This window comes from Prionailurus viverrinus, chromosome A3, assembly GCF_022837055.1.
Source record: "Prionailurus viverrinus isolate Anna chromosome A3, UM_Priviv_1.0, whole genome shotgun sequence".
In the NCBI taxonomy this organism is placed as follows: Eukaryota; Metazoa; Chordata; class Mammalia; order Carnivora; family Felidae; genus Prionailurus; species Prionailurus viverrinus.
In genome coordinates this window covers 61300494-61327496 of record NC_062563.1, presented here as the reverse complement: position 1 = coordinate 61327496, position 27003 = coordinate 61300494, and the positions used below count along the sequence as shown (strand labels likewise).

At 47.0% G+C, this 27003-nt stretch overlaps 1 protein-coding gene across 2 annotated transcripts in view; it reads right to left on the bottom strand.

Annotated features, from left to right (window-relative positions):
- Window positions 1–21363, bottom strand: part of CRACDL (CRACD like) — a 139244-nt gene extending 117881 nt beyond the window's left edge. The window contains exon 1 of one of the 2 annotated variants that reach the window (XM_047854571.1): window positions 20999–21363. The gene's annotated coding sequence lies outside the window, so the exon portion shown is untranslated. The remainder of the gene's footprint in view (window positions 1–20998) is intronic. The other variant, XM_047854570.1, reaches the window with a different exon arrangement.
- Window positions 21364–27003: the final 5640 nt, after the last annotated feature.

Genomic DNA, 27003 nt, shown 5'->3' with positions numbered 1-27003 from the left:
CAGACAGCCATTTCTGTGGTCTGCCTGTAATGGAGGTATGTACAGAGTGACAGAGGGGAAGTGACAGGGAACAGTCACTTCTGCGCAGGAGGTGAGGGAGGAGAAAGAGTGATCTTGTGGCCAGGCCACTGGGTAGGCCAAGTGGGGAGCCCGTGGGCAGCAAGGACATAACTCTGATGTCTGCAGCAGGATATGCGGCTGTCTGGAGGAGTATAAAAGTTGCAATCTGCAGGCAGTGAGGGGAGGGGCAGGTATCAGAAGTGGTTACCTGGCCAGACGCCAAGCCTCTGGGTAAAGACAAGACCGCACCTCCTATCGAAAGGCAGGTGTGGGCATCTAAGGTGTCACAGAGAATGTGGCTTTCAGGAGCAGAAAGACCCTCCCAATGTTTGCAGCAGGGCAAGTAATTCACATGCTCTGAGACTCACAATGATCAGAATAAACCATCAGAACAAAACCTACCTCGCAGAGCTGTTTTGAGGATTAAATAAGCTATGTAGAAGCCCCTGGCAAAACTTCTGGCCTGTGGCCAGTGATCCTGCAGTGACCTAGTAGGACACGATGGGCAGAATACACAGTTAGGAGCCAGACAGGCTCCAAACCCCAGCTCCACCATTACTAACCAGGACAACCTGGGGAAGATTACTTAGAGCCATACTAAGTAATAATATAGGAATAATATGTGCCCTGTTAACAGGCTTAGAAATCATCTCTGTACTGCAGACTTTTATTATCGTCCTGTTGCCCGTGACCCACTGGCCAGTGTGGGGCTGACAGGCTAGTACACATGCCCTGCTCATGGTCAGGAGCCAGGAGTCAAAGTCAAGAACAGGCCAGAGGGAAGGCAGCATAAGCCAAAGAGCCTTGGTAACTGTGTTCCTGGAATTCCTCTAACGAACCTTCCACTTCAGAAGTTGGTCACCTCCCCCGGTCTCCTCCAGCAACCATACAGCAACCCAGCCAGTTCAAACAGCAGCATGGAATTTACTCAAGGTGGCCTCTGAACCTCCACCCTAGGCAGAAAGTGTCACAGAGCCAGATTTCCAGGGGGAAGGTCCCCTCTCTACACAGGGCATGGTACCCATGTGCATGTGGGCACTGCTGGTATAAATATGCGTAAAAGGCACACCTGGGCATCTTCAGACACAAAGAAGGGCTCCCTGAGAAACCTAGCAGGGTCCTGCCCACCCTGAGGCTAAGGGCAGCCCCTGGCCCACTGGGTTGGCTTCCCCATGCACAGGCCATCTCCTCAGGTGCCCTGAATGTCCTGGCCCACAAGGCTCCTGAGTGTGTAGGTAGGCAAGCAGCATCACTACTCGGTAGAGACAAAGATATCCACGGGAACCTGCTGGAGCATCCCCAACCAGCTGCCTCTGAGTGGCTCCGGGCTCGGGTTACAGAGGCTGGCTCCTATCACCGCCACCCACGGTGGCTCTAAGATTACAGGAGCTGGACATGGTCCAGGCAAACCTACTGTTTGTTTTCATCCTCTTGAAGGAGACTTTAAAAAAAATAGGAGTCCCTGCTGGAAAGAGGGGAGCCCTGCCCCCACCCCTCCTCCACCTTCTGGGGAGCTGTGCCTAGTTCACAAAGGCAACTGTTCACCAGGAGGAAACCTGGGCCCTCGCCACCAACAGGCCCCTTGTTGTCTCCTAACAGGAGGGCCCCTGTGGGAGGAGGCAGGGTGGTCTTGAGTGCAGGTGTGACCATTAGCCAGCACCCCTCCACGAGGAGGCCCTGCACAGCCAGCCACCCATCCTCCTGGTGTTTGTTTGCCCATCTCATGACTGGAATGTAAGACCCCTGAGAGAGAAGGAAGGGGAGGGTGACCCTCAGCCCCTGATGCTGCTCCCAGAGCAGGGCCCCAGCCCCTTGAGACATGTCTGCTGACTAGCAGGTGCACAGTGGGCAAAGGGGTGCAATCCACAGCAAGGGACCCAGGCATCTGGGGATCAGCTACCTGGTCGGTCATAGGTCTCTTTCAGTGTGGGTGGTTTTGGTAAAGGAGTTGTCAGGGGGCCCTCAGGATAGAGTAATAATAGGGGGAAGGAGGTCAGCAGGATGGGAGGGTCCACATCCTGGCCTAGCCCAGGGACTGGGTCTAACCCTTACTGAGAATGATAAGAAAAGAAAAGGATATCACACGACAGACATTAGGAAACTCAGGCCCAGGGACAAGGAGCTTTACAGAGTGTAGAAGAAGGGCTGCCCTTTGCTGTGTCTCCTTTTTGCATGGAAACAGAGGTAGCTAAGTCCCTTCTTTGGGCCTAGAAGGGTCTAGAGGAGGCCAGAGCAGAGTATCACAGTAGACTGGCTTCCAAACACTCTAGAGGCCCTTCCAGGACCCCCAGTGACGAGCACAGCAACGAATGGGGCGAGAGCATGCCAGTGTCTGTCACTGTGCCCACAGGGACTAGTGATGACTAACAAATGACTGTCCCAAGACCTCGGGGAGTCTGGAGTCCTACAGGAGCTGTGTAGGTTTGTGTTAAACTAGGAGACAGGGAGACCTTGCAAAAATCACCCGTGAGCAGAGGGAAGAGGGCTGTCAGCTTTGTCCGAGGGAAGGACAGGAGCGGCAGGGAGACGGGGTGGGGGCTGCACTGAGCAGGTGGGGCACAGAAGGGGCTGCAGGACCTTTTGGGATGAGCACTGGGTGTTTTATGGAAACCAATTTGACAATAAATTTCATATATTGAAAAAAAAAAGAAGGGCTGCAGGGACAGGGGGAGAGCGGTCATTGATGAGTAGCGGCACAGCCAGGGTCCATGGACATGTGAAAGTTACAAACTCAACGCCAATTTGTGACAAGAGGTCAAGCTCCTTCAACAAAGCTTTCTCCAACTCTACAACTGAGGTGAAGCACAAAGGCAGGTCTTTAAAATGTTTGCTAACCAGAACTTAGTCTCCTTAGAACCCAAATCAAACTCTGACCATATACAGCACAAGTGTTCAAAGGCTTGGCCAAGCCTTTGTTTGGCAAATGATAGCATATGGCCCCTCGGGGCTTACCAGATTGCTGCCCTTAAAGTCACTGTGTCAGGACTGGAAAACTGCCCCAAGCTTCCAGAGAGGGATGGATAGCAGGAACCCAAACTCCCACAACACTATCCAATCTCAGGGTACGCTTAGAAAAATGGGGCTTTTCTTCATTACAAAAGTAATTCGCTGGGCTGTAAAAAACAAAACAAAACAAAACAAAAAAAAACCAAAAAAAAACCTGTCGTATCCACACAATGGAATATTACTTAGCAATAAAAAAGACTAAATCACTGATACCCACAATAATATGGATGAACTACAAAACAATTAGAGACTCAAAGAAGCCAGACAAGGAGACTACATACTGCAAGAGTCAATTTACATAAAATTCCAGGGAATGTTAATTGAATAACAGTGGCAGAGAGTGGATGGGTGGTTGTCTTGCAGGAGTAGAGAGAGGAGATTACAAAGGGCATGAGGCACTTCTGGGGGTGATGGATATGTTCATTGTCTTGACTGTGGTGTTGGTTTTATGGGTGTGTACATATGTCAAAACTTATCAGATTGTGCACTTAAACGTGTGCACATTGTGTGTCAATTATATCTCCATACAGCTGCTTTTTTTTAAAAAGAAAGTCATCCATGCTGATTATAAGAGAAAATACAAAAAAAACTATTAAATCTCCCATAATTCTGTCAGAGCTGACCAGAAACATTTTAATAATGTTTGCTTCTAGTACTTTCTCTATACACATACATAAATAACATGTAAATTTTTTTTTATGTAAACGCAATATCTTTTTCAGAAAGATTTTTTTTTTAATTTAAAATTGTACCTCCTGAGTTTTTGTTTGTTTGGGTTTTTCAGATTTTTTTTTTTTTTTTTGGTTTTAAACTCCCATCCCTGAGGCACACTGAGAAGAGGAAGTAGGAAAAAGTAGCTCCTGGGGAAGGGGGGAGCAGCCAGGAGAGGGGTAGAATAGCAGAACCTGTCTGGAGGGGCTGGGTGGACACGGGTCTGTGACCCTAAGTGAGAGCCTGCCTGAGCCTCTGAGAGTATCACCACCCCTTCCTTTCCATCAGTCCACCCAAACTTTCTTGTGCTCTAAATAGAACCAAAATGACAATGCCATGCACCCAGTACCTGTTCAATCAAAAGTCGCTGAAGGGAATGTAAACAAATGTGAAGGCTGGCCTATTCACCCAAACTTCTCCCTTCCTCGTTCTGGCTCTCTCCCTCCGGGGTCCTGCACACCCATCATCTCTCAGCTCTGGATGCCATCTTTCCTGCCTTCTTCATTTAGCCTGAGACCATGAAATTCCTTTGACTAAACATCCTCAGAAACACTCTCAAGGGCTCCACTGCTCTCTGGCATGCGAATGACTCATTCCCCATTATTGGATGTTTAAATTGCTTCCAAATTTTCACCTTTATAAATAACATTGTGAGGAACATCCTTGCATAGAAACTTTTTGACTACATATTTCATTGTTTTCTTGGGGAAAATTCCTAAAAGTAGAATCACCAGGATAAAGGATGTATTCCTTTACAGGTTTTGGGACATTCTGCCAAAGCTGCTTGGCAGAGCACTTATACTTTCCCCTCCTAAAGGCACAACAAAGCCCTTGCCACACATCTCCACTTGTGCTGAGCACCATCATTCACAAAAAAAAAAAACAAAAAAAAAACAAAAAAAAAAAAACACACCCAAAACTTGCTCATTTGATAGCAAAAAATTAGTATCTAATTTTAATATGTACCTATTTAATTACTGTAAGATTGACCTTCTTTCTCACATTTGCTGCCATTTAAAACAAATTCATATCCTTTACCCACTTTCCTACTGGCAACTTTATTCATAATAACACTTCTCCATATCAATGATGATTTGTTCATGTAAGAGGGTATGTGTCACACACATTGCAGGAATTTTTTCTTAGTTTATCAATTGACTTTTGATTTTGCTTTTGGGTTTCTCCTATTGGTGTACTACAGTTTTTATTCTCCCCAATGAACAAACAAAAACAATTCTAGCTTTGTGCCTCCTGTCTCTGGTATTACATGTAAAAAGATGTTTCTCATCTGATAATTTCTCAAATACTTAGCTAAAGTGAATTTCATCATTTCATTTAAAATTTTTTTTAATGTTTATTTATTTTTGAGACAGAGAGAGACAGAGCATGAACGGGGGAGGGTCAGAGAGAGAGGGAGACACAGAATCTGAAGCAGGCTCCAGGTTCTGAGCTGTTGGCACAGAGCCCAACGCGGGGCTCGAACTCACGGACCGTGAGATCATGACCTGAGCCGAAGTCGGACGCTTAACCGACTGAGCCACCCAGGCGCCCCTCACCATTTCATTTTAAAATTTATATATTTCAGGGAGTATATTTTGAGGTTTGATATGAATAAAGGACCTGATGGTTTCCCAGGGGTTAAATATTAACTAAATCTATTAACTTCTATTTTCCAGACTTTCTAGTCTGTTTCATGGATATGTTTACCATGATATTATCATCCCAATATCAAAATGTTTCATTTAAGTTTATAATGTTTTAATATCTGGTAGGTTATCCATCCAGGTTCTGGCTGGGAGTTGCATTAAATCCGTAATTTGGGAACAACTTAAATATGTAAAATATTGACCCCTCCCTTCCAGAAGCATGCTGAACATTTTTATTTATACAATTGCTCTTTTGTGTCTCCAGGGCAACCTTATCGCGTTCTGCATACAGGTTCTACACATTTCCTATGAGTGCCTTTCCTAGGTGTTCCATCTTTGATTCTATAGTGAAGGGAACAGCTTCTCCATCACATTTCCTGACTTTTTTTTTTTTTACAGGCAGAGAGGCTTCACGGCACACACTTCTGTGGGTAAGCACTGTCTCTACAACTTCCCCTGAGCCGAGCACAGCTGGTTCCAAAGCCCTTACTGAGTGGTCGCCTCCACAAGCCCCCAGGGACATGACCACTCAAGAGTGCCAGCACTTTCCTGTGGGATGCCCAGCCTTCCTAGTCCAGCCACAGCCCACTTCTTTAAACTCTGCTGCCCTCTTCAGCCCTCCATACCGTCCGTGTCCTGTACCATCAGACACGGCCTTTCCTACACATGCCACACTCTCCCTCCAAGTGGACATGCTACCCTGACTGTAGAAGTGGCATTCACTCCTCCAGATCCATCAATGCTGCCTCCATAATCTCAATTCATTAATCCCCACAGGGTGTGCACCTTGTGGAGTAGCCCTTACTTTAGTCTACTTTATGATAAGAGGCACATATCTGTGTTCTATCAGGTGGTGCCATGAAGGCCTGGCCCACATCTAAGCTGTCCTGCCTCAAATCACTGTGCCATGCACATGGCTGCAACAAATGTGTGTTGACAAAGTAGATGAGGGAAACTGGAAACGTCAGTGTGGAGAAAAGCCACTCAGCTCTGCTCATTCCTCAAGCCAAAAGAAAGAAGTACTCCAGGAAGAAGGGGAGGCCTGTGGGGCCGAGGACAAAGGAGTGCCTGTGCCTCTTCAGGGTGGATGGGACCCAGGCCAGCCCAGCCTTGCGCTCTTGGACTCTCCCCACACGAGGCCTCAGGCTCCTCCCTCCCTCAAAAAGGTGGGAGCCTCGGTCTTGGAAATCAAATCTACCAAACTGTGGCACAGACGTGCTCAGGTGAAGGCCAAAGCCCTCAACCCTGGCCACACAGCAGATTCACCTGTAAAGCTTGTTAAACACAAACTATGGTCCCACCCAGACCTTCTGAGTCAGCCTGGTAGGTAAGGCTAGGGCAGCCACAAGTGGTGCTGGTACCAGGCCAAGGCACGGCCCAGGTAAGCACACCTCCATCTCCTTGGCCTGCCCTGAATGAGGCCAAGTATACAAGGAAAGGAGAAAGAAACCAGCATTTGACAGTGCCTACAGGCCAGACACTGGGCTAGGAAGGCACTCGACATGTGCTATCTAATTCCCTCAGCAAAACTGTATGAATTACTGCCCCAGCTTTCATATGAGGAAACGTTTTCAAAGGTGTAAGCCTCAACTCCAAGTGACCAGGGTGGGACTAGAACCCCGCCCCCCGCCGCAAATATCTCACATTTGAGAAATACAACCTTTTCTGGGTTTAGCTAATATTCTGAAGGTCCTAAAATTCCCTTGCATCTACCTCTCAGTGATGCCTAAGGCTGAGGCACCCAAACACTTGGTCCTGAGCCTGCAAAACCAAGGGCTGTTTGCCTTCAATGAACAGGCTGTGGCCAAGGTTGAGACGGTCTTTTCAGGGTCCCTGCTTTTCCCCCAACCCAACTGCATTGCTAAGCCAAGCCTCTGAGCGGTCCCTTCCTAACCTGGGTCATCCCTGCCTGTGTGACTCAGCTCAGGCAGTTCCCTGGGTCAGGAGGTCACTCTGCCATCCCACCACATTATGACTGTTTTGGGCTCTAGGCACCTTTGCCTACATAGGCCCCTTCCTCTATTAAATAAAAATTTAAAAAGTACATGTTACAGTTGCATCAGCATAAAGATGATGTTATTATATATTAACACATTTTGTTGAGCCTAAAGTTCATGTTTTCCTTTGGATTTTAAAGGAAATTAAAACATTGTTGTGGGCCTTAAAACTATTATGGACTCTCAGCCTCCCACACCTACTGGGCCAGTCAGCTCCATCCTACCATGAGCCCAGCAGGGTTCCCTGTAAACTCCCTGTGGAAGACCCAGCTCAAGCCTGGCCAGTGTCTCTACAACCCAGACCCTGCACAGCCTGCCTCAGTGGAATCCACTGCCCTCACCTGTCACATTCACTGAACTTATGCCTTTATATCTAGAGCTACTGTATAGACTGTGAGCTTCACAGGGGCCTTGATAAGTGTGTCCTGAAGGAACACTGAATAAACAGACAAGGACTTTAACCAGTGGTACTGGTTAAATTGATAAGTTTGTCTCAGGGACTTTTGCCTGGTTTTCTTCTGGCTATAGATTTTGTATTCAAATTAGCTCAATACCTGGCTATCTCTCACAGGTAGACAGGAGGTCAAGGCACCCTTTGAGTCTGGGTTACTGAGGGAAAGACATGGCTGCAAGAGTCCCAGAGCCTTCTGTTAGAGTCCATGTAGAAGTGAGGGGTCTCAGGTGCCTCATGATCCCTAAGTGGCTAAGACAACCTGTGTATTTCTTTTTTTTCCTTTTCTTTTTTCTCCCTTTTTTTTAAAGAGAGAGAGAGAGAGAGAGAGAGAGAGAGAGAGAGAGAGAAAGAGAGAAAATGAATCTTAATCAGGCTCCATGCTGAGCGTCAGCTGGATCCCACAACCCTGGGATCATGGCCTGAGCCATAATCAAGATTCAGATGCTAAACCAATGGAGCCACCCAGGCGCCCTGATGACCTGTATATTTCTAATACTAAAGCTATACTGAGCAGTGACACTTCTTGATGGTTCATGAAAATACAGTTACTGTCATGTGAAAGGTTTCCCAAATTGTTCAATGTTACAAAGGGACCCTCATTCTCAGAAAGACCAGGCACTCTAGCTTTAGGGGAGAACCAACAGCCTTTAAGAAACCAAACACCATGGCAGCCATCTTGGATACTGCTCCTTGATGTGAGTTCAGATGGGAATTCCAGTTTGGTTGGCCATGAGGGGTTTAAACTGCCACTTTGCACAAAAGACTCTGTCTATGTCCATCAAAACAGCAAAGAACTGGGAGAGCATAACACGATGCCACAACAGCAGTGTTTATCTGGGAATGGGGGAGAAACGAGAACAGATGATTTGGGGGGAAGTATTTGTTCCTGCAGTTAATCATGCTGGTACATGGTGAACAGTTCACTTAGAATAGCCCATAGAGCCAGAAAGACTCGGGATGCAGCCCTCTGGGTCTCCTGTGATGGGGACCCACGCATCACCTTCACCTCCCTGAGCTTTAGTTTCCTTACCTCAAAAGAGTGACAATCATTTCTACTTTTAAAGGTTATTCGCAGAATTAGTGAGGTCATATAAGTGCCTAATAGTGCCTGGAAGACATAACCTGTTCAGCCATTGGTGGCTCCAATCCGTTCTCCCCCACTGTACCACTTCGGTTTTTATTCTCACAGATGGCAGCCATTTAACTTGCAGGCCTTCAGGTGAGCAAGTACTTAAGAGCTGGGGCTAAGTACGTGCTTGCCCTGGGACATTAGCACTCCAGCCAGTCCCCACATGAATCCTCCGAGGCCGGTGCTAGTCCCACCCCCATGGGGAACCCAGGCACTGAGAGACCATGAGGCTGGAGAACAGGAGAGTTAGGTTTTGTGCCCAGAGCCCCCAGTCACGAGGCCTTACTCTTCCTAGAAATGTATTAATAAAAAGGGCTAAATTATAATAACAATTAAAATAAAATGTCATTTCTAACTCACTCTTATACACTGGTTACAGCATGTCTGCCATTTCCACATAAACTATTGCCTTTTCTTCTCCCAACAACCCTGGGAGGCACGTATCTCAATCTCCCAGTGCGTGCAGTTGGAAAGTAAGCCCCAGGCTGTCCTCAAGGTCACCAAACAGCCAGGGGTCTGCCAGGGTGTGGTCAGCCCAGCCTTCAGCCTGTGCCTGTGCCCTTGCCACCTCCATCCGTGACGTTCCCCTCCTCTCCTTTCCTGCAAAATCTGCTGCAGGCAGCCGAGAGAAAGAGAGGCAGGAGAAAGGTCTCCACCTAGACTCCAGTTGTGGCTGGAATGTCAGGAGGTGGGCTCAGAAGGAATCTGGGGAGTAAAGAGCCCCTCCAGGCTCTGTGAACACCAACAGGAATGATTTTCCAAGAGTGTTCCCTCCCATTAAGTAAAACCCTGGGGGAGTTATAAGGACACTTCCCAGTCATTGCAAGTTAACAGTTCAAGACAGGTTAAAAGCAGGGCAACAAGGAAAGGACGCTGGGTTCAAATCCCCGCTCCACTGTGTACTGGTGATTTAGGTAAGTCCCATAACCTCCCTGTGCCTCAGTTTGCTCCTCTGTAAAATCGGGATAAAAACAGTGAGGGTAAAGCAATCATGACAGCATCTGGGCATGTTCGCTAAATAGTAACAGCAATAAAGCCAACAACTACACAGCACTTGTGTGGGTAAGCACCTCGGTTGCACACTAGAGAAACAGGTTTTTTTTACTATAATTTATTGTCAAATTGGCTCACATACAACACCCAGTGCTCATCCCAACAAGTGCCCTCCTCAATGCCCATCACCCATTTTCCCCTCTACCCCATCCACCCTCAGTTTGGTCTGTGTATTTAATAGTCTCTTGTGGTTTGCCTCCCTCTCTCTCTGTTTGTATCTATTTTTTCCCCTTCCCTTTCCCCATGGCCTTCCATTAAGTTTCTCAAGATCTACATATGAGTGACAAATATGATATCTATATTTCTCTATTTCACTCAGCATATTACCTTCCAGTTCCATCCACGTTGCTGCAAACGGCATGATTTCATTCTTTTTCATTGCCACGTAGTATTCCATTGTATATATAAACCACATCTTTATCCATTCATTAGGTGATGGACATTTAGGCTCTTTCCATAATTTGGGTACTGTTGACAGTGTTGCTATAAATATTGGGGTACATGTGCCCCTATGCATCAGCACTCCTGTGTCCCTGGGGTAAATTCCTAGTAGTGCAATTGCTGGGTCATAAGGTAGTTCTATTTTTAATTTTTTGAGGAACCTCCACACTGTTTTCCAGAGTGGCTGCACAAGTTTGCATTCCCACCAACAGTGCAAGAGGGTTCCTGTTTCTCCACATCCTCGGAAACAGAGGCTATTTTCAAGGGGAAATCATCTTCTGAGAGAAACAGGGGGAGCGGTGAGTGGAGCTGGGTTCACAGCTCTTTCCACTCACTAGCTGAGGAACCCTGGCCAAGTTACTTCACCTCTCGGGGCCTCAGTTTCCTTATTTATAAAATGCACAACGTGATCACAGGCTTCAGTGAGATGATGAAGGGGAAATACCCAAAATGGTGCCCAGTGTTCAACAGGTAGTAAGTATAGTACTGGATTACAAGTAGCTTGTTCTGAGAGTGTTCTGCAAGATGAGCAAATATTTCTATAAATTTTAAATTGATAAATGAGCAATGTCTTGTGATATGAGCAGTATGTGATGCCAAACATCACATGATCACAACTGAGCCAATGGTTTCTCTCTCTCTCTCTCTCTCTCTCTCTCTCTCTCTCTGGGATTACAGGTGATCTCCCATGTTAGGATGCTCTGTCTCAGGCCCCAGTGTTTGGCAGAAATCAGTGACTTTTTAGAACGTTGGAGAGTGCCCACAACTGGCACTAGTGTATTTTTTGTCACTTCAAAGCACCAATGAACTGTCCTTTGCTTTCCCATACACGAGTGAGCTTGGGATGCTTTGTTTCATTCTAGGTCAGGCTTCCTGCAGATATAGACCCTTTCCTCTACTGCCTATTGCCAGTTACATTAAATACAGTATATGACAAGTGCTTATTAATATTGTACTGTAGTCAATATCAATGTGAGACTATCCAATTGCCTCCATACAGAAAAAGATTCCATTGAGCCAACAGACAGCAGTGATTCCGTTAGTGATAGTAAAAGTCATCCTACACAATAACCCTCCTCTCTCATCTCCCTCACATCAGCCACGAAGGTTTTCAAAGGTAACAGCAGCTTAATTTGTTTATTTCTCTTTATATTTTGTATTTTCTTTATATTATATTACAGTATTGTAATCATTTTTACATGAATATTTTTGGGTTGTGGAACAAATCATCTGAGTTTCCATTATTTCTTATGGGGAAATTCGCTTTGATATACAAGAGCTTTGGATTATAAGCATGTTTTCCAGAATGAATTGTGTTCACAAACCAAGGTTTTACCATATAGTGACCGGCTCTGTCAAGTTCTATTTTTAATTTACAGAAGGAAGGTGCTGTTGAAACCCAAAGTGAATCACTTGGGATATATCAAATCACCAATACGTTCTCCTTTGTAAAAGATATGGGTTTCTCTGATGGGTCTCTAAAATAATGATCTTTTGGACCCTCCAAGAACTGTTCCCAAAAGCTGTCACATCCCATCTGGAGTTGGGAGGAAGCTGGGCTCCTTCTTTCCTCACCCCCAACATCTCCCTCAGAGCTTCGAGTTAGGGACCATCAGGTTGCTTTAAATAGTCAATCTCTGAAGGGTAACATTTACTGTAAGGAGTGGAGGGCCTGTTTAGGGCCAGAAAGGTGTGCACATCAGGTTGGTAGCTGACCCCCACAGTCACCAAAACACCCTGGGCCACCCATGGGCTGAGGGTTGCTAAAGACACAGTCTTTCCTGGAACCCTTCCTCAGCAATGCTTTTCCTAAACAACTGAAAATGCAGTAATCCACTCAGAGGGGGAACTTGGCACTATACAAACACCTGAATTCACAGTAATTATGCACAAAAGCCTGTTTGGAGAGGCAAGGAGAAATATAGTTCATAAATGGACTGCTGATCAATTATGGCTCATGAAAAAAAAATCTGAATCTTAACTTGACAGTACGCTAACTCCTGCTTCCTCCCCATGCCTAATAACAGGGCTGTTCAACATTAACACGACACCACCAAGAAAGGGGGAGAGAGAACAAAGGGTCTCCAATATCAAGAGAAAACAACTAGACAACCCACACCCTTCCCACTGAGGCAGGTCTCCGGGGATCTGATTTTCAAATACATGGTTCATAGACAAGGCAAGTCTGCAGGAACTATTGGTACATGGCTTCATGTTGTTTTGTCACCTATCTGAACAAAGCTCAGGCTGGAGAAGCTTCTAATCTGGTTTCTAAGAGTGAGTAGGAAGGGGACTGGGGCTCATGTCCAAGGCAACTGAAATGAAAACCTTATCCGTGGAAGATTCTGGGCCTTCTCTGAGAGCAGAACAACTGATTCTGTGAGACAGGGACCAAGGCCCATCACCATACCTGTGGCTACATTCTGTGAACCTCACCTCTGCCTGCTTCAGATACAACACTAAAAGGACAACATTAGAAAAACAAATAAAGGCTGAGATTCTGTTCACACTCCCTGGTTTGTTCACTGCCTGCTAAAGGCTAGAAAACCAAGGAGAAATATAGTTCATAAATTGACTTCCTAGCCTCCCTCCCTGCCAGGCTCCCCACGTGGAAGAGTCTCCTATGCATCTCTGCTAACAGACACCACCACCTCCGCAGAAGCATCAGGTTTTTCCATGGGGGGAGAAGGGTGTGGAAGTCCCACAGCCTTGTCCCCAGCTTCATGGATGTACACTGAGCAGGAGGGACCCTCCACGGAATGGGTCTGGGGTTGGAGGCAGCAGCTCCTGTCCAGCCAGCCCTGCAGTGTTGTTCTGGGGGTCACTCCTGTAGGTCTGGCCAAGGGCCAAGCTTCTAACGATTCTGCTGGCCCTGAATTTCCTGCATTAAATCCTCTTCTGCCTAAACTAACTCGAGCAAATCCTGAATAACACAGATGTTGAAGACACTGTCGGCCAAGAGGAGGGAAATTTCTCTCTCTCATACATACACACACACGCACACACGCGCGTGCGTGCGTGCACACACACACACACACACACACACACACCTTGGTGTGAAAAAAAAATTATTCCAGGCAGGGCATATTAAAGGAGGAGGCATGTACATACACAGGAAATCTACTTATGAGATAGTACTTGGAAGGAACCAACCAGACAAATGTGCAAAAGAGCGTGGACAAAGATGTTCACCGTCCTACCATTACTAAGTGGCTAAGGGTTGAAAATAATTTAAGTAGACATTGATCCAACAGAGGACTTGGGTTAAGTAGGCTCGGCCTGCCCATCCTATGGGAGCTCCTCACAGTCACACAACCAATACTAAGAAAGAATATCTAGCAATGTGGAAAAGAAACTCAACATACAATACTAATTTTGAAAAGGCAGGGGCGCCTGGGTGGCTGAGTTGGTTAAGCATCCGACTCTTGATTTCAGCTCAGGTCATGATCTTGCAGTTTGTGAGTTCAAGCCCTGCATCGGGCTTTGCACACTGACAGTGCAGAGCCTGCTTGGGACTCTCTCCCTCCCTCTTTCTCTCCTCCTCCCCGACTTGCGTGTGCACTCTCTCTGTCTTTCTCAAATAAAGACATATACAAGAAAGAAAGAAAGAAAGAAAGAAAGAAAGGGCAGCACGAAACAATGTAGATATTACCTCTTCATATTAAACAGGTACTTTTGCGTGCACACACACACATGTACACACACATGAATATTCGGTATAGCACAGACAAAAATTTGGGAGGACATGCCCCCAGATCTAGCAAGACGCCCACTCATGTTCCGCCCCCGGCTTTGCCTCGTGGTGGAGCCAGTCTGTTGTGCCGCACCTGGCCTTGTGCCACACAAGGGAGCAGCCAAGGAGCAGCCTGACTGCGACGAGCCAAATCACACGTCTGGTCGGCATTCTGGGCGGCTGGCAGGCCTGCCCCACGCCAAGTTCACGACCTTCTGGGCCTTCCCTGCCTGCTGGCCTGGCAGAGTCTTGCCTGCAGTGGTTCCTTCACTATCGAGGGATGCCTCTGGGCTGCCCCAGGGCCCATGAAACACAACCTGTAATTTCAGCTCTAAACGTGGTACCAGGGAAGCCTTGCTAGCACGAACACCTCAGCTGAAAGAACCATCTCTGCTCATGGAGGCCATGATGAAAACAAGATGACACAGGCCAAGCCTCAGAAAACAGTGACTCAGATCTACAAAATGTTTTGTGTTTGTACGTGAAGAGCCTGTTTCACCCAGACAGTATACTGGAAACGCTAATACATGGTGATTTAAAGATCTGATTTCCAATGGAGCATGCAGCTGCCACCCAGCAACCATCCAAACATACATGACCACTTCAGTTTCTGAGGAAATAAGCCCAGTTCACAGAGAACAAAGCACCAGGTGAAGTGGTACGATGTCCAGTGTGTGGGCCTGACCCGCCCCCAAATCCCATCCTCCTCCCCGTTTCCATCAGCAGGGTTCGCGCTTGTCGCTTCCATGTCACAAATTGTCCATGCAGAAAGGACCCATGAAAAAGTTCCTGCTACCACTTTTCAGGGAATAGAGGGGAAGAAAAGGGGAGTAATTAATGTATTAAAGCAAGATGATGGAACCTCTGGACCAGGAGTGTGGTATTAGACACAGGTTGGAACAGCAGGTGCAGAGAGGGGATGGTGTTCCAGAGCAGCTCACTGCATTGCCCACATCAGCTGCAGACCAGGGAGGAGAACTCAAGAGGCCCAGGGCTGAGCCTAGGCCCCAGGTGAACTGTGACCCCACATCCAATGCTCCCATCCCTGTCCCTGCTGGTGCAGATGTTGTGCCTGGCCACACAGCTGCACCCAACCAAAAAGAGCTAAGAGTTGAGACCAGCTTGCGCAAGGCTCAAAACAACAGGTATAGCCTCTCGGATGGACACTCTCCCATGGTCACTTCTTTCCTGAGGAGCCAAGAGCAGAAACCAGCCCCGAGCACACAGTTCACTGTCCATCTGCAAACCTGAAGTGCACATGAGCAAGTTTTATCAGCCTATACAGACCTACACCCGGTCCCAGAGGCCCCCACACACCTCAGACACCCATCCTGATAGGACAATGGCTTCACAAAAATATATACAACCTGGAAATTTATTTTAAGAGACTAGGCTGGTGTAATGTACATTTGTCATGTTATTTGAGAATATTCAATTCTAAAGAAAAGACAGCAAAGGGGATGGATGACTTATAAGATATGTTTAGTATAGATAAAACTCAGTAAAGAGAACATGTGTATATCAAACAGACAGAAAGGTGTGGAAGGACAAGAGATACCTAATATTCATGACGTACTAAATATACCCAAAGCAGCTGGGCAGTAAATATTCATGATACACTAAATGCTGAAAAAATACTAAATATTCATGACATATTCTTATGTATAACATTAAATATATAAGAGGAACCTAATATTGGTTGCAATTTGGTTACCCATTGGTGACACCCATTCTGATCTTCTAATCCATGGCTGTTCATCAGGCTCGCTGAGGAGCCACAGATGTGGCAGGGCAGAATTGTCCCTACGAGTCTCACCAATAGAATGTGTGTGTGTGTGTCCCATCTATGGCCCTTCCGCTAGTACTTTAACTGGTCCTTGTAACCACATATTAGCAGGGACAGCTAATGCTGTAGAGAGAGATGGAGCGCATGACCACAGTGTACCCCACGACCCAGATGCTGAAGGTCTTCCACCCACTTTCACCCTATCCTAACTGTGCTACCCTTCCCATCGCTTTCCCCTCACTTCTCACTGTGTGCTTTAAATTGCATCAAGGCCTTTCCCCACATGACATCTATCACTAACTTTTCTCAGGGGCACTCTGTAGCACATTTGCTCATTTTCCTTAAATGCCATCAGATCTCAGATGCAGAAGGACCCTTTATTGCTGTAGGGTACTTTATTAGGGGTCCTAATTGGGAATTATAATAAGTACCCTTCACGTTATAAGAAAGGAAATGGAAGAATAGTCATAAATAATTTATGAAGCATTTCTTCTGCAGATACAATACCTCAAGTGATGCTTGTGTGTGTGTGTGTGTGTGTGTGCATATGAGTAAACCCCCCCCCCTTTCTCTGGGGTGCCTGAGGTCACAGGGACTCTTAAGTGCCACAGCTGAAACCAGCACCCTGACTGCCCCCCTTGGCTGGATCACTTACTTTAAGAAAGCAAAACACCTCTGACATTTTCATATGCCACATTCAGAGAGCAGTTTCTTGGGAAAATCGCACACCACAGCTAATGCTTCTATTGCCTCCCACAAACATGAGAATTTGGGGGTCAGAAAGGATGCAGAGACTGGTGAATGGACCTCAGACGTGAGGCCAAGTATTCCAGAAGTTCTCAAATTTCATACATTTACAAATTAGCCTCACACACCAGGGATAGGAAGAGGCTTGAGCAACTAAATAACTGTCTACTCCTCACCTTTCAAAAAGATCTTCTGTAATTTCTTTTCACAGATACCTTAATCATAAGAAAAATATTTGAGAGTCCTTCCTACCAGGAATCTGCATCTGAAAAGTACAAGTGTCTGCATGGAATCAGGCGTTGACACCTGTCAAGGAGCCCCTGGGTGCATGTTCGCACCTGTCTCACTGTTCCCTGTCTATTAGCCACTAAATTCCATGAGTACTCACATGGCATCTTCTGGTTCATGACCCACTGAGCTCAGAATTATGGGTTATAGCACGTTAAAGCAATACAAAGAATTCCAAGGTAACTAACTCATCAGAATCACAAACATATCTCAAGGACCACTGACCTGACCCAAAAGTTTGAAATTATTTTCCAGATGCAAACATCTAAGAAAACAGGGTAGATTAAAACACATCTGATTTCCATTAGTTTGGGAAAACACAAGGAATTTAGAGAGCTGACCATTCCTGTTGTCCTACCTACAGATGACAGTAACTGTGCCAGTGTTTACAGGTACCTAGACAACAAAAGGGATAAACATGACACCAAGAAGGGTCAAGCCACGAGCACATCCTGAAAGGCCACCCCTGGGAAGGCCTTTCTGTCTCTAGGCACTCAAGAGCTCCTTCTCATGGAAAGCTCTCTTTCATCTCACATCCATGTGGCAAAGTCTTAATGTTACTTAAAGTCACCCCCTCCAAGAAGCCTTCCCTGACCACTTCACCTTCCAACCACTGAGTGTGAAAACAAAACCCAGAGCTTGGGTTTACAGCTTTAGGCTTCCTAAAGGCTAATCTTATTCTTCAAATAATTCTTAAGCACCCTGAAGAAGCAACTAATTATGACTTGGATTTTTCTGTTTCTCTTATGCTTTTAGTAAATGCAAAGCACACAGTGGATCATTCTGATGATGAAGAAACAGCAACATAAATAGGGGGTAATGGTTTGAAAGACATTAATCCACCTGAAACTGGTTTACTGGGCTGGACTCAGTAATGTGTAGCAGAAAACTAGTCTCTTCTCCCACCCACCAACAAAGCTTCAAAGCTGCTCTTTCCCCATTTCCTCCCAGCCTGTGACTGGTATTTCCAGCAGGTTCTATATCTTTCCCAGTCTTTTTCATGTATTAAGAAGTCCAGTGCCCATAACCCAGATCAGTGTGGCCAGAAAGATGGAGAGCAGGGAGAGGAAGGGAATTTTTTCCCTATTTTCCCAGTTTGTTCTTCCCTGCCTCCTTCCCACCTCATCAGGATGCATCTGATTTTTCAAAGCTGGGGGGGGGGGAGGTGAGATGATGTTTAATTCTTTTTTTATTCTAAGTCATAATGCACAGAGAACAGAAGATATGACTTAAGACTCTTGCCCCACAGGTTAAAAAAAAAAAGCTCTTGGGGTGCCTGACTGGCTCAGTCAGTGGAGCATGAAACTCAACCTCAGGGTTGTAAGTCTGAGCCCATGTTGGGTGTAGAGATTATTTAAAAATAAAATCTTAAAAAAAAAAAAACACTCTTCCAGTACTAAGAAAAGGGGAAGCTGAAGGGACTGAGCACCCTCCCCCCTCCCCACCGCTTTGCACCACCTAGAGAAGAGGTGGTGAGGGAAGAAAAATCCATGGAAGGTTGAAGGGAACACAAAACACGGGAAGTTTTTGTCCTGCTTCCTATTGGGAACACTGAGGACCACTCAAGTGGGGCAGAAATGGAAGCCTAACATAGTGCCACATGATCCGGGCAGTTTCTCGGGTGCCCAGGAGAGACCTAGAAGAGAGCCAGAGTGTGCCGACCTCACAGCCAGTTGCAGGAGCCAGGTCCCAGCTGTAGCTCACCCCAGTGACACCCAGCTGGACCACACTCAGTGGAGGAGGGAAAGAAGGCTCAGTGGTGGTGATGGGAAATGCATCAGCAAGAGGAATAGAAGGCCAGCAAGAGGCCACTCTCCCACACACCTTTACATGATGCCAACCTTGTCCTGGTGCCCAGAGACCACCTGTGGGGAGAAGGGGCCCCCAAGAGTAACCTAGAGAGACTGAGAGACTGACTCTCAAGGGACCAAGTTGCCTTAAGCTAGTGACTGAGATAATATCACTTGACTTAGGCTCAGGAAAATCACAATCATAAACAAGGACTAAATATACCAAAAGGGAACCAAAGTCGTTTGTTTGGAGTAGCAAAATTAAGTTCATTTATAAAACATTTTGCTAACTACAACTTGTGGCTGGTGAACTTCACCACTCCAAAATAAGTCCTGGGCAAGAAACATCTCTACTTTGATTCAAAAGCTTCTGTGGGGTCTCAATGCAACACAAACAGAATTTATGAGTGTCTGTGCATGACAAGGCACAAGGCTAACGTCCAGAGGGGAAAGCAAGTGGTTGTGACCTTGCAAGGCAAATCCGGGGCCCACCAAGCCAGCACAGAAAACTTACCCTCCAGGAGGGCCAGCGCCTTCACCCACATTCTCTCATTTAACCCTGACAGCATCCCTGTGAGCTGGCTATTATTACTCCCATTTTGCTGAGTGCAAACCAAGACTCAGGAAGATTCAGGGAAATACAAATAGGACAGCCACCCTTTCATGGTCCCCATATGCCTAGTCCTGTGTAAACAGCCAGATGCTATGCTTTAGCTGTACAACATCCATGGAGAGTCTACTTTTTTTTTATTTTATAGGTGAGGAAACTGATGCTTGCAGAAGTTAAGCACCTGGACTCACAGGCAAGTCTAGAACTAGGGTGAGGCAAGTGAGGCATTCACCTCAGACGCAAAATTTCAAGGGAGACCAAAAGCTCCACAAGGCAAACGTCTTAATGCAGTGTTTTAAAACGTCAAAATAAACACAAAATCTATGTCGTGCTAAATATTACAATTTTAACTAAAGACAGGATCCAGATTAGTGATTTTTCCTTTTGCCTCAGGCTCCAACATGGCTCAGCACAGGACTGGGGCAGAGCCAGGAAACCAGCCAGTTCAACCCTTCTCCACCAGCTCCCAAAGGCAGGGATCCCAGACACCACTGCGGGGCCCTCTCCAGATGTTTCCCCTCACAATTTTATAACCTCAAAGGGCTCTCAGGAGTGACCACCCTGCTCCATAATTCCAGGTGTGTGGGGGATGAGGTGACTGAGTTCCAGATTGAATACCAGGGGTCTAAATAGATTCTATTCCATGGTCCACTGCCTGCGTTATGTAAATGAAGAAAGCTTGCAGGCTTGAATAAGGGAGGATATTTTAAGATAGCTTGAGAAGGTATGGGGTGATCCTCTAAAAAGATCACAGAGCTGCTTGTCTCCCATTGGAGAGATTTCCTGGCTCAAAATTAAGTGTTCAGCAGTGACACGATGCCAGCTGTCAGCCTGTACCTACACAAGTCCGATTCAAACGGTGGCATTCCTTTTTCCCTGCATTTCAAAGCCAAATGTTGGCTCATTTGAGTAACTACCTATGCTGTTATTAACCTCAAATTAAAGCCCTGCCAGATATGAAGCATCTGTTCAAGATATATTTTGTTGATTAAAATTTTGAACACTGTGGTGAGTACTGCGTAACTTATAGAACTGTCAAATCATACCCTGGAAACTCATACAACGTTGCATGTCAACTATAATTTTTTTAAGACAACGCCCCCCAACTTGAGTATTTCTTACATGGAACCCAGAATCCCTTACTGGTGGCTTGTAACCGAAGCCTAAAACCTGCCTACAAATAAACCATTAACTAACACATAAAAAAGGCATTTAGTGACTTTGTCCACTAATTTCTCCTGCAATGGCCTTTAGAGACAGCAGGCACAAATACTTCGTATACTAACGATCCAGACCCAGCAAGATCGACTTCCCTCTTAAAGCTTGAAACTGCTATGCTTCACCTCACAATTCAAAGTTAAGTCCAGCAAAGTGAGCAAAGGGAAACTTTGGGCACTTGCGTGAGCGTGTCTGGCTCATCTCCGCCCAGGCCCGCGCTGCCCCACGAGGCGGCCGCGCGGGATCGCGCCCCCCTCCACCCCATCCCCCCCAACCCCCAGTCCGAGGGGCACCTGGCCGCATGGGCTCTGCCCTGGCCGGCCACACACCTGGGCAGACGTCGGGGCGCTACTCGGTCCGCGCCGCCCCCGCCCAGGTCTCCCCGTGCCACCGGTCGCCAGCCCACGCACGCTTCGCGGCCAGCCCGCCGCAGACCGCCCGGGTACCTGGCTCAGGAGCGTGGCCCGGGCTCGGCGAAGCGCTGGAGGAACACCGTCCGCAGCGTGCGGGGAACGCTCCTGCCGTGGGCGCGCGCGCCCGGCGGCCCCCGCCCGAAACCGCTCCGGCACCCGCGCGGGAACGCTGCGGCCCGCGGCCCGACGCAGCAGGTGTCAGCTGGCCTCGCCACGGCCCCGGTCGGGGTCTTGAGAGCGGGGCGCGGGCGCGACGCTCCCGCGGCCGGCCCTCAGCCTGCCTCGGCGCGCGCTCCCAGCCCCGGGCGCGCCGGCTCCGCTCGGCTCCTCTCGGCTCGGCGGGGGCGGACGCCGCGCGGCTCCGCTCGCCCGCGGCCGCCGCGCGCACCTCCCCCGCGGCGCGCCGCTCCCGCCGCCGCCGCCGCCGCCGCCACCTAACAGCCGGAGTCGCTGCCCACAGCTCGTGGGGGAAGGCGCCGGCGGGCCCAGGCTGTCCCCACGCGCCGGGCGGGGACCCCTGCGCACCCCGCGGCTGCTCCCGCCGCCCCGCCTTGGCTGGCCCACTCGGCGACGCTGTCGGGGCTCCGGGCCAGGCCACCCCTACCTTGGCGAGGCCGGGGTCCACCAGCGACCCCGACGGGCCTGGAGGACGAGGCGTCCACGTTCCGGCTCACTTGAATACCCTCAAGAGGGATTCGGCCCCAACTCCAGCCTCAACCTTCCAGGTCACCAGGGGGCTTCGCGGCCCAACGGCGCGGGGCCTAGGGGGCTCCTGATCCGCCCGGCAAAGCAGGCGGCCCGCGGGGCTGGAGGGAGTGGGCGCAGTGGGTTGGAACTGTACATTTGAATAAAAGTAAAAGTTGTTTTTTTATAACCGTGTGGGTCCGGAGCGTCTCCAGGCTAATTAGGGAAGCTGCCGCCCTGTGTTGAGGTGAATCATTGTTGTGATACCACAAGTGTGGGAAGAAAAGCTGCTGATGACTTCTCAGGCTCTCTGGCTACCCCCTGCCCCCCTCCCTTTTTTTTCCTTTTAAAGACAGGCTGGTCCTTTTAAGGAGATCGTCTTAGGAAACGTGCTGGCCTCGGGTGGTCGCTCAGCTAATCAACTAAAGAGCCCTCATGGAAGTCTTGGTCTGCTGATTGCAGGGAGCAAGAGCAGGGAGCTTTTCCTGCAAGGAGGAAGATGAACGTGAACTGTATCCCCGCAGAGACCGAGGCCACTACAGCTTACACGCGAGAAACTTTCACACTCCAGCTAGAAGAGAAAAAGTTAACGTTCAGAGGGTGTTATCTGACGTCTGAATTATCATTGACGGCGCTGTTATGTGGGGACCACCCGGAATCTGCACCACATCCTGGCGGACAACTGAGGACCCGAGAAGCCAACGTCTGCACGACTCGTTGCAGAAGAGCCAGGGTAGAACCCTGGAAGAGGCATTCTACACCTTTGGCTTTAAGTGGGATCAAAATCCCAAATACAAAAGGAGACAGGGAAAAAAGGCTAAAGACACATCCCAGTCACTTGAGCATATAAAGAGAAGTTGCCTTTAAAATTTTTTTATAATCCTTTTAGCACAAGCTATTTGCTTAAAGGCACCGTTTTGATGGTTAGGAGCTTTATAAATTTCTTGCATGAAAGCAATAAATATATATTGGGAATCAGTCTACAGACCCCAAGTTAATCACCTGCATTCGAAATAGACAGATGACTCATCACCCTCAGGACAATGACTTTGGTGTGTGTCCTCTTTTCAAAATCCTCAAACTAAACTGAACAACTATAAGCAAATCTACACACCCTTCTCTCACCTTAAGTCTCTGCTCCTTCCTATTCAAAATCACATTTTTGGGGGTTGTAACTACTAAATATTTATTGACTCTGTAAGTCACCTTTCCACCTTAGAATTTTATTTGTTCCAGACTATCTTAAGCCTTTAGCTTTATTTGCGTGCACTGTGGGTGGCTTTTGAAGTTACTGTCGGTTTTGAGAGAACAAAAGCCAAAGTTCTTGGTGATCAGCTAAGGCTGAGAAAGAACATGGTGTCAACATCCAAAATAGAAAGTGGTAGGGAGGGTGCCTGGGTGGCTCAGTTGGTTGATCTCATGATCTCATGGTTGGTGAGTTCGAGCCCTGCATTGGGCTTGCTGCTGCTGAGCCCACTTTGGATCCTCTGTCTCTGTCTCTCTCTCTCTTGCTCTCTGACCCTCCCCCACTCGCACTGTCTCAATAATAAGTAAACATTTTTTAAAAAGTGGTAGGGAACTATGTGAATAGGTTAGGAAAATGGGAAATTATCTGTTACCTAGTAGAGCAGTCACCTTCATCCTTTAAAAATGTCCCCTCTCCCACCTCCCAGGCACTTGCACCTTCTTGCTGAGAACTCCAGTCCCCAGGGCCCTGCCATGTGGCTCAAGAGAATTCTTTCCCTCCTAATGCTTCTTGGACCAAACCTTGAAGCTGGGTGGAGAAAAAGCTAAAAATATTAGCAAGGCTTTCCTAAAGGTTCAAAGGAAAACGAGAACCATGTACAGTTTCTAGAAGCCTGTACAGACAACCATAAAGCTAAGAGCATAGCTGTTGTTTTATTTCTGTCCCTCCCTCCTTCCCTCTCCAAGTCTCAGGAAACCTTTCACAGCTATCCCTGAGAACCTCACTGATCTGGCAAAAGAAAGACTATACTATTTCTAAGTATACTGCACCTCATCTGGGGACATATTTTTATCAAATGCCAAGCGCTGTTCTAAGCCATTTGCAATTAATCACTCGTTTAAATCATTCAGTTCCCAGAAGAACCCTGAGCTGAGACCAGCCATTACCCCCACTTTACACATGAGGTTCTGCTATTATCTCCATGTTGTGGATGAGAAGTCTCAGGCATGAAAATGGCAAGTAATGTGCTCATGCAGGAAGTAGTGGCAGAACTAGGATTTGAACCCCCAGTCTGCACCCTCAGCACCAAAACAGGCTGCCTTTCTAAAAGTGGCAACTAATTCTGCAAACTGAAAACTGCCTTTTAGTTTAGAAAAGAAAGGAGGAGTAGCCCTTCCCACACTCCAGAAGAGGAATCCTTTGGAATTATCAGAAAACAAGAGTATTTAAGTCTAGTGTTTCATCCCAGGATTCTGCTCTTGGATCTTCATAAGACAAACTGCCTGTCTTTCTTCGGGTCCCAAAAATTCAGACCCCATAGGTGTAGGCATCCCTACCTGGGCAGAGAATTAGAGCCAAGGAACAGCCAGGAACCATCTAGGAAAAAACGATACTATCCTTCTCATGACAAGAGGCCTATTGCCTGGTGAGTCTTGGTGACAGGGGTCAAACTGAACCACCTCACAGTCAGAGGCCACATGAACCCTATTCCTGAGGGACTTTCTCCACTGGCTGGCTGTCCAGCAGTATCCAGATCCCAGCCCCTGTCCCTCCCAGTCTCCTCCAGTAATAATGAGTGACCGTGTCATTTCCCTCTTTCAAAACCCTTCTGTAGCTTCCATCCAGTCAGGAGAAAATCCAAATCCCTTAAGAGGGTCTGGTCTGTTCCTTGCCCATGTCTTTCATAGACTTCCTTTCAGTGCCACCATCTGCTCACCGCACAGCAGCCAAACTGCTCTTCTTCCAGTTTCCAAAAAGCTCAACTTCTTACCTCCTTTGATGTGCTTGCTTGAGCAGCCCCCTCTCCTGGAATGCTTTGCCCCTGCCCTTCACGTTACCCTCACCCCTTTCATCCTTCAGGTTTTAACTTGAGTGTCAGTTCCTTTGGTCTTTTTTTCTGGCCTGTATTTCCCACTTGCACCTCTTCTTTAGAGCACATATCACACTTTGTAGGGGGTCATTTTTGGTTCCATACTGAACTGCCCCAGCAGAGCATGATTCCCAGAGGGCAGAGTCTGTATCTGTTTTGAACATTTTTGTTGCGTATCCAGCATTTAGCACAGTGCTGCTACATAGTAGTTGCTTGATAATATCTTAATCCATCAACTCCCATCATGATTCGTCACAACCTTGGATTGCTTTATCTACCTCAAATGCATTAATCTACAGTACCCACTCTCTCTTTTCATCTCTTTCCCACCCTGGTCTTGCTCCCTGTTTCCCGAACCTTTTGCTCTTTCGCCTTCCAGGGACCTTCTGCTCTTTGTTCTCTTGTCCTAAGAGTCATACCTGCACAGCATGTATCCTTTGCAGCCCTGATCCCCATGGATATTACCCCAACTATTCTCTTCCACACCCCCAGGGCTATCATCTCTTGGTCCTCCTGCTCTGCCTTCCTGGTTGAAACCCCACCTATACATGAGACTCCTCTGTTCTTACAGCAAGGCCTTTCCATGCTGCCAAGGAAAATCACAGAACCATGCAGTCCAAAACCACAAATATTTGGGACGCCTGGGTGGCTCAGTTGGTTAAGACTCCGACTTTGGCTCAGGTCATGATCTCACAGTTCATGGGTTTGAGCCTCGCATCGAGCTCTGTGCTGACAGCCCAGAGCCTGGAGCCTGCTTCGGATTCTGTGTCTCCCTCTTTCTCTGCCCCTCCCCTCCTCAGTAATTCCAATCCCAAAGGAATCACTGTTGCCATTTTATTGTTTTCCTTCCAGTTTCTCTTTTATAAAAAAAAAGGCATTGGAGTTAGCCTGCAAAACCAAATGTCTTCTGCATAGTTGAGATGAAGCCAAATACACAATTCTGAGTCCCAATTTTTTTTTTTGCAACTACATTATAACACAAGTATCTTCCATGTGATAGCTAAGTATGTTAATCAAGTATATAACCAAGTAAAAATAAATTTTAATAACCGGCTAATAGTCCATTATGTAGATATATCATAATTTGTTTTACCATTTCCCTGGTGCAGTTTCCAACTTCAAAGTATTCCAAACCACTCTTTGACAAATATCTGTGTACATAATTTGTCTGCATTCATAATTATATCCTTAGGAGAGATCCAGAGGAGGAATTCCTGAGTCAATGGCTATGAATGGGTCTGAGAGTCTGATTGAATCAGAGGTAGAAGACCCAAAGGACACAATTGGACAATACTTTCATTTGTTTGTGGGCGGCTTCTTCCCCTGTTCTCCAGAGCAACTAGCCCTGACTGCTCTCATGCGGCGTGTGTTCTCTGTCCCCATCATACTCTTTTGAACAGATGGTTTTGCTTCCTTCTTCAGAGAAAATTAAAGTTATCAGGACTGAACTTTCTCAGTGTCCCACCCCCACCCCAACAACACTTATCTCTGTACCAAGATGTAAGATGGTATCTCCCTGACTCTTAAATTTTAAATAAGATTGGCTTGCACCTCCTTCCTCCAAGATTAGCACCTAGGAAGATGGATCAAATATGTAAATATGATCATGATACCTATCATTTCCTGAGTACCTATTATACATAGTACTATACTAGTTGCTTTCCAAGATCCCCATTTGAATTTCTCTTGTGACTAAGTGTCAGAGCCCAGATATGACTCTAAAGTCTTGACATTTACATAGTATTTCTAAGTATCTCCTACATACAGGGCTGAATTTTTACAAATTTGAAAGGGGGTCCATCATAATCCCATTTTTCACGTGAGTCTGGAAATGTGGTCTAGAGATCAGGGATTCTCATCTACATCATTTGATGTTGATGCTTTGTTTTAAGAAATTCTATTAACATTTAGTCAGGCATTGAGCACCTGTTTGCTTTCTTTTATATTTCTTACTTCCTTACCTGTTATTTACATGGCATCATCTGTCACCACACATCCAGGCAGGTACAGTTTTGTTCACACAATCGAGCAGCAGTGTGCATTTCAGCTCTAACTAGTGATTAACTCTTTTCAAGACAATTCTAACAGTCATGAGGCTCTGCACTGAGATCATATCTTTATTTCCATCGTTCTGAATGTTTTCTCATAAATCTTTACAACATTTTTTAATAGGTGGCAGAT